The sequence below is a fragment of the Pangasianodon hypophthalmus genome, chromosome 13, assembly GCF_027358585.1.
Source record: "Pangasianodon hypophthalmus isolate fPanHyp1 chromosome 13, fPanHyp1.pri, whole genome shotgun sequence".
Taxonomy (NCBI): Eukaryota; Metazoa; Chordata; class Actinopteri; order Siluriformes; family Pangasiidae; genus Pangasianodon; species Pangasianodon hypophthalmus.
The window spans coordinates 1,766,099-1,774,643 of NC_069722.1; positions in this window are offsets into that span (position 1 = coordinate 1,766,099).

Here is an 8,545-nt window from a genome sequence, read left to right on the forward strand (position 1 = left end):
TGTGTGTGTGTGTCATTTCCTGCCGTGCATTAAATTGTGCAATTATTTAGTGACCTTCATCAATTTTTCATGATGTGGCACACTCAATTCAAATGCAATGTGTGTGTGTGTGTGTGTGTGTGATCACCTGCAACATTTAGGCTTCTCACTTTTAGACCAAAGCGAATTTGAAAAAAAAATAAATAAATTCACCTGCTGAAAAACAGCCAAAGGGGAAAGGATGCGGAAACATGTTTAGGTGACCTTTAACCCCAAAAATTCACACACGCCTTGGCAGTGAATAAAAATAAGATGGTGGGATGTGTCCTCTATATGCTGAAGAAAAAAGAAAAATGAAGAATTGCTAATTATTTATTGCACTTTTTTCTGTGACTAAACACCCGTGCTGAGTGTGGTTCTCCAAATATGGACGTGTGGGTGGAGTTCAAACAGTGCTGATCACTGATTGGTCAAACACATTGAAGATAGAATCATCCGGATTAATGTCTCTGGCTTGGTTTTTTGTAGTAAAAACACTCAGATTTTACATTCAGCTCTTTTTTTTTTACATTTGTTCCCCGGGATCCAGGTAAAAATCCACCATTTTCTAATTAGGGCAAGTCCTGAATGGCTTCCTGTACACTTTCTTTGTGCCCTACATAGGGTATAACCTGGTGTGTGTGTATATATATATATATACACATAGCATAGACCACAATTTGACATTGTTTGAGAAAGTTTGTGATCAAATGCATCCGTAAACAAGTTATTTACTTACGTTATACGTTATAGCAGCTATAAACAGTCGTTCTCTCATCTCTCTTTTCTCTCAAAAACAAAAAACAATCGCAGCTTGTCATGTTACTGAGAAACCGCAAAGAAGTGTAAACTCCTCTGTCCTGAAGATGTCGGAAAACTTACAGTTACAGCTTCACCTCTGACGGTTACAAAGCGCTGACACTGGAGACTCCTTCCATAAACTTTAAGTAAACATCTCCTCACAGAAAACTTCACCGTATCGATGATTACACACGTTTTTAATCTGTTTATGTGGAGCGTCTGCTGTACACGTCCCTGTGAATGAGCTGTTACTATGGAAACGATAAGGTGTCAGAACGAGAGCATTAATTATAAATAAAGCTGTGATCTGCGGCTGCACTACTGTAAGAGCTGCTGTTACAGAGAATTAATCAACACCTTCTGACCAATCACAATCCAGATAATAAATCAGTATGGAAGATTGCTTCTTATTCACTGTTTCTGTCTCTCTCCCTCTCTGTCTCTCACTCTCTCTCTCTCTCTTTCGTTATTAGATCTGATTTGTCTGTGAGAAAGGTAGAGTAAAGAGGACAGAAAGAGGAGTGGCTTCAAAAGAGGAGGAGAGGAAGGAAGGAAGGAAGGAAGAATAGAGGATGGGGAGGAAGAAGAGGAGAGGAGAGGAAACAGAAGGAGGAAGAATAGAAGATGAATAATGAGGAAAAAGGGGGAGAAGTAAGAAAGCAGGTGTGTGTGTGTGTGTGTGTGTGTGTGTGTGTTTGTGTGTGTTCGCGCGTGTGGAGCAGCTGCAGCCCCACGGCATAGTGAGAGCACACACTGCACCAAGGTGATGACACGGCACTTATCACTACCTCACACACACACACACACACACACACACACATGCACACATACACATGAGGGGCTGGGCCTGCTACAGTCTCCATGGCAACATTCCCAGAGTGCAAAAAAAATCATTTAGTCGGAAAGACACTGCGCTCCGGTTCAATGAACTGAGAGAGAGAGAGAGAGAGAGAGAGAGGAAAAGAGAGACAGAACGGTAGACATGAGAAGAGAGAGAGAGAAAGAATGATAAGACATGAAGAGAGAGAGAAAAAGAACGATAGACATGAAGAGAGAGAGAGAAAGAATGATAGACATGAAAAGAGAGAGAGAGAACGGTGGACTTGAAGAGAGAGAGAGAAAGAATGATAGACATGAAAAGAGAGAGAGAGACATACAAAGACATAGAAAGAGAGAGAAACATAAAGTGAGAAACAGAGAGAGACATAAAGAGAGTGATATAAAGAGAGACAGAGAGAAAAAGCTATAAAGAGAAAGTGAGACACAGAGACAGACAAACAGAAACCGTAATAGAGAAAGAAAGAACAATATAGAAAGAGAGGTACAGAAAGATATAGAGAGACGCACACATGGAGAGAGACATACAAGGAGATATAAAACAGAGAGAGAGAGATAGAGGGGGACAGACATACAGAGAGAGAGAGAGAGAGAGAGAGAGAGGGACAGACATACAGAGAGAGACATACAGAGAGAGGGGGGGGGAGAGAGAGAGAGAGAGAGAGGGACAGACATACAGAGAGAGACATACAGAGAGGAGGGGGGGGGGAGAGAGAGAGACAGACATACAGAGAGAGAGAGAGGTGGGGGGACAGACATACAGAGAGAGAGAGAGAGAGAGAGGTGGGGGGACAGACATACAGAGAGAGAGAGAGAGAGAGAGGTGGGGGGACAGACATACAGAGAGAGAGAGAGAGAGAGAGACAGACAGACATACAGAGAGAGAGAGAGAGATAGAGGGGGACAGACATACAGAGAGAGAGAGAGAGAGAGAGAGAGAGAGAGAGAGAGAGACATACAGAGAGAGAGAGAGAGAGAGAGAGAGAGAGGGACAGACATACAGAGAGAGACATACAGAGAGAGGGGGGGGGGAGAGAGAGAGAGAGAGAGAGAGAGAGACAGACATACAGAGAGAGAGAGAGATAGAGGGGGACAGACATACAGAGAGAGAGAGAGAGAGAGAGAGAGGTGGGGGGACAGACATACAGAGAGAGAGAGAGAGAGAGACAGACAGACATACAGAGAGAGAGAGAGAGAGAGAGACATACAGAGAGAGAGAGAGAGAGAGAGAGAGAGAGATAGAGGGGGACAGACATACAGAGAGAGAGAGAGAGACAGAGAGAGGGACAGACATACAGAGAGAGAGAGAAAAAGAGAGAGAGAGAGAGAGAGAGAGGTGGGGGGACAGACATACAGAGAGAGAGAGAGAGAGAGAGGTGGGGGGACAGACATACAGAGAGAGAGAGAGAAAAAGAGAGAGAGAGAGAGAGGGACAGACATACAGAGAGAGAGAGATAGAGAGTGAGAGCTACAGCGATAGAGACAAAGACAGAAAGATATAAAGATAAACAGATATAATAAGAGAGAAGGAGGGAGGATGAGTGCACTATAAAACTTCATGCTAGGTGAGATCAGTGACTGTGTGTATGAGTGGACAACATGGCGTCATTCCTCCCTCTGTGTGTCTGAAGGCTTTTTGGGGTCCGCCTTTGGCCCCGCCCACACAATCTTACTCACATGTTCACATAAATTATTTAAGTTATTAATTAAGACGTAAAATGCTAAACGTTAGCGGTATCATTTTCGCAGGTATATTGTATATTGATTTTACTGTCGTAAGGAAAGATTTCAGCGCTTTGAGTCATTACTGACTGAGCTTTTGCTAGCGAGCTGACATTTTAATTAAATCGTTTTAATTAAAGTCGTGTAAGTATAAGTAGCGAATGCATGGACTCAACTGAAAATATAAACCAGTCAACATTTACACTCAACACAGACTAAGAACAAAAATCGCTGCTCAACGTGATTTTCATCTCGCTCTGACACTCGCTCTGAAATTTCAAGTGTTCGCTAAAAGGTCATACAGTCGATACGTTATTATCAAATTTCGTGAGTGTTAGCTGCCTTGGTTTGCGCCATCATTTCGTTCACTTGTGGTGGTTTGCTAGTAATAATATCAGTATAACGAGCTAGCTTAGACATCAAAATGAGCAACGTAACGTAAAAACTGCAGACAATTCCCTGCTGAGGGTCTGTCAGAACAGCTTACAGCACAACAACACATGGCTTTGCTACAGCGCTTTAGGGGCGTGCATGCGTGCTTGTTCCTGAGACTCGTCCATCATGGCTGCTGCCGTCAATCACCCCATCAGCCACGCCCTTTTATTTATCACTGAACAACTCCTATAAAACGCATTTATCGTAAGGAGAAATATTGGCTGAGATATCAACTGAAATTGTAACAATGACAGAACACTATTCCTGAAAATAATTTGTGAGCTGTAGCCTAAAAGTACTGCAGACAGCCACTAGAGGGCCTCAGAGACATTTCAGCTTCACTTCCGACTTCCTTGTTAGACGTCCACCATTACGTTCAGTCACTGGGTGAGACTAACACTCTCTTAATGTTAACACTCCCTTTCACATCCTGTCGCACTGAAGGATCACCACGTATGAGTGCAAAATGAATCAATAATTTTAGTTCTTCAATCCAAGTGCAAAAGTTTTCACCCCCTTGTTTTATACATTGATAAAACTAGAATATGGTGGTTTTGATGAAATCCAGAATCCTCCTAAAGAACCAGGATGTTTCAGCTCAAAACCTGATTGCCTCTGCCATAAGGTTACGACTTTCTTCATACTGTTCATTCCAGTCGACACAGAAATGATGTTAAAAGTCTGTGAGCCGAATTAAAGAATTAAACAGGAAGTTCACATGCGCAATCCTTAGAATCTAAAGGAGATGTTAGAAAATGTTGTGCCTGAAGATGATCACCTGTAAGCGTCATCAACACTGCTAGACATCACGGTAGAGACTCCGCGCTGCTATTCTCTCGGCATTTGTTAATTGTCTGGGGGTGCCATTAATTTTGAAGTCAGTGCACTACATAAGAAAGTGCACTCTACAAGACCCAGGTTAGGGTTAGCTCAGAATATTACTCATGACTTACAATATGTTTTTTACGCCATATGTTCATTTATACGATTCCATGAAGGGTGCCAATATTTATGGAGATGACACAAAACCATTCAGAGATATAAAAATAAGTAATAAAACCTTAAATTGGATGAGAAAGTCCAGTGAATGTGTGAAAAAAATTCACACAGAGACAAAAATAAAAGCATGAATAATGTTTTCTAGGCCATTGAACATGAGGAATAGTTTTATTGTTATCTTTAGTCCCACTGACCCAGTTACTGGGGTGTGTGTGTGTGCGTGTGTGTGTGTGTTTACGGTCCGATTGCCTGTTGTGACCGACCTCCAGATGGTTCCTGTCTCGCGGCGGGACGGTCCGGCCACGAGCGTGTGTGTGTGTGTGTGTGTGTGTGTGTGTGTGAGTTTTAGGAAACACCAGCTGGTGGAAAAGTGCAGAGCTGCATGAATAAACAAAGAATCCAAATATAACACACTAACACACTCACACACACACACACACACACACACACTTTATTTATCACATACTACACACTACATACATTCATTCTGATAGAAAGCCAAACAAATTAGAAAAAAGTATAAATGTAGCTATGGTGTCTTGCATAAGTATTCACCCCCTTTAGGAAAATATCAATATAGTTTGCAAAATGATTTAAAAAGAAACACATTTAAAAGCATATGTCTTCACACCCATTGCTGTGAAACCTCTAAATTAGTTGTGATCAGTTAAACAGAGTCGACCTGTGTGTCACGTGATCTCAGGATAAATACACCTGTTCCTGGAAGAACCCAGAGTTTGTTAGAGAACCTACATAGACGAAAGGCATCGTGAAGATCAAGGAGCGATCAAAACAAGTCCAGGACAAAGTTCTGGAAAAGTATCAATGAGGGTTTGGTTATAAAAAAAAATCCATGAGGAGGAGACCGTGGACCAACAGCCAGTGACCGGGTAAAGAGGGGATTAGTCAGAGAAGCAACAAAGAGGTCAAGAGTGGCAATGCTCCACACGATGCTACCACCACCATGCTTCACAGGGGGGGAGGGTGTTCTCTGGCTGAATCCATTCACCTAATTATGTGACTTCTAATGTGAACTGGTTACACCAGAACTAATGTAGATGCTTCACACCAACAAGGGGTGAATATTTATGCAACTAGTAAGTGTTTCATTTGTAAATACTTTTGCGAACTATATACATTTTTCTCTGCACTTGGGAGGTGGTAACGTTCAAGGGGGGGTGAAAACTTATGCAGTTTTCCTAGTGCTCTACATGCATAATGCAGAACGCCATTTGGGATTCAGTCATGGAAAAAGCATGACGCAATGTTTTTGTTGCATTCGAACATCATCTGATTAAATTTGCAGTCAGACCTCTTTGTACTTTCAGTAAAGAGAAAAGTATTGGCACCCTTGTCTTTGGCTAACAGTTCACTCACAGCAGACACGCACCGAGTGGGATTATATATTCTCTTGTTTCATAAGAAATTATGAATAGTTTTTACTACTTGCTTATTACTAGTCATCTGATAACCTCCACCGAAACTCCTCCTACTCTCATGGGTACCGTTGCATCATGGGAAACGTCATGGACGAAGGGACTCAACCAGCATACGGTTAGTTCTGGGTTGTTACTGAGCCAAGCCAAGCTAGCTTTCTGACAGAGAAACACTGGGTTGTAGGGTTCTGCGTATAATGTTTAAGGGTTCTTCTAGAGGGACAAACCAGAGAACCTTTAAGTGTGGTTTTTTTTGTAGATCCTGCATTGTTTAAAATGTTTTACCTGAGAACCGTTCCTGGTTCCATCCCTCGATGTCTCTCTTTATGATGCAGCTTAAAGGCTAATCGATTTTTTACACACACCCTCTCCTCATTTCATGCAGATTTATTTCCACATCTACAGTGTGTGTGTGTGTGTGTGTGTGTGTGTGTGTAGTAGCACATAGCCGTGGTCTGCAGCATTTTACCCACAGGAGAACTGGAGCCCATTAATCCACAATACACACTCGTTACCAGCCGAGTCTGAGAGGTGGTTAATGTACAATAACTCTTCTGTGACAATCCTGGAGCTCAGAGTCTTCTCTGTACACAGAGTGTAAGGACGGAGGTGAGCTCTGACAGGAGAAAAACAACAGAACACGCATAAAACACAAATAAAATGTTGTTTCAGACGGCAAGAAAATGCTAAAAAGGAGAGAAGGCCATGTTCATTAAAATAAAGCCCAGGGTTTTTTTAATCTCTTTAAACTGAAAGGAGATATAATTGTTAGAATTATATCAAAATATTCAACACTACAGCCCCAAAACACAGCACACATCCGAGAATCCTCCTGATTAAAGAGGGGAAGAAAACGAGGAAAACACCTTTTTCATTTCACATTTCAGTACAGTAGTCATTTTTATCACGTCACAAATAATAAATAGAGTAATTAGAGAAACTGGCAAATAACATACATACATTTTACATTATAAACGTTCTTTACATGCTTTATATCTTTATTTAAATAATAACAATAATAATAATAATAATAATAATAGTGCAGAATGGTTAAATGATTTTGAATATGCAAGCATTTAAAGTTAATGTAAATATTATTCTATGTATTTTTCATATACATAATATTTATTATTATTATTACTGGTGGTGGTTTATTTCTTAAAGTACAGTGTTCTGTTTATTTGAATATTCTTATGCATCTTAAGATGTCTTAATAGTCCTGACTAAAATAAAACATATTCCTCTTATTATTATTAGTAGTAGTAGTAGTAGTAGTGATGCTATTATTATTATTATCAGTTTAATTAATAATTACATTAATAATAATAATAATAATAATAATAACAGCATCACTATTACTACTACTACTACTAAGGAGAAGAAGTGAACCAAAGTCCAAGGCCCATTCTGGGAAAATCAGATATTAGCTGCTAACATTAAATTTATATAAAAATTATATTTCATTCCAAAACTTTCCTGTCTTTGAAAAAAATTATTTTTGTTTTCATGTGACTTTGCTGACACCTTGTGGTGAGTGAGTGAGGGAGTGAGTGAGTGAGGGAGTGAGGGAGTGAGGGAGTGAGTGAGGGAGCGAGTGAGGGAGGGAGGGAAGGAGCGAGTGAGGGAGTGAGTAAGTGAGTGAGTGAGGGAGGGAGTGAGTGAGTGAGTGAGTGAGGGAGTGAGTGAGGGAGGGAGGGAGGGAGGGAGGGAGTGAGTGAGTGAGTGAGTGAGTGAGTGAGTGAGTGAGGGAGTGAGTGAGTGAGTGAGTGAGGGAGGGAGTAAGTGAGTGAGTGAGTGGGTGAGGGAGGGAGTGAGTGAGGGAGGGAGTGAGTGAGGGAGGGAGGGAGTGAGTGAGTGAGTGAGTGGGTGAGGGAGTGAGGGAGTGAGTGAGTGAGTGAGGGAGTGAGGGAGGGAGTGAGTGAGTGAGTGAGGGAGGGAGGGAGTGAGTGAGTGAGGGAGTGAGTGAGTGAGTGAGTGAGTGAGTGAGTGAGTGAGGGAGGGAGTGAGTGAGTGAGTGAGTGAGTGAGTGAGTGAGGGAGTGAGTAAGTGAGTGAGTGAGGGAGTGAGTGAGTGAGGGAGTGAGGGAGTGAGGGAGGGAGGGAGGGAGGGAGGGAGTGAGTGAGGGAGGGAGGGAGTGAGTGAGTGAGGGAGTGAGTGAGGGAGGGAGGGAGTGAGTGAGTGAGTGGGTGAGGGAGGGAGTGAGTGAGTGAGTGAGGGAGTGAGGGAGTGAGGGAGTGAGTGAGTGAGTGAGTGAGTGAGGGAGGGAGTGAGTGAGTGGGTGAGGGAGTGAGTGAGTG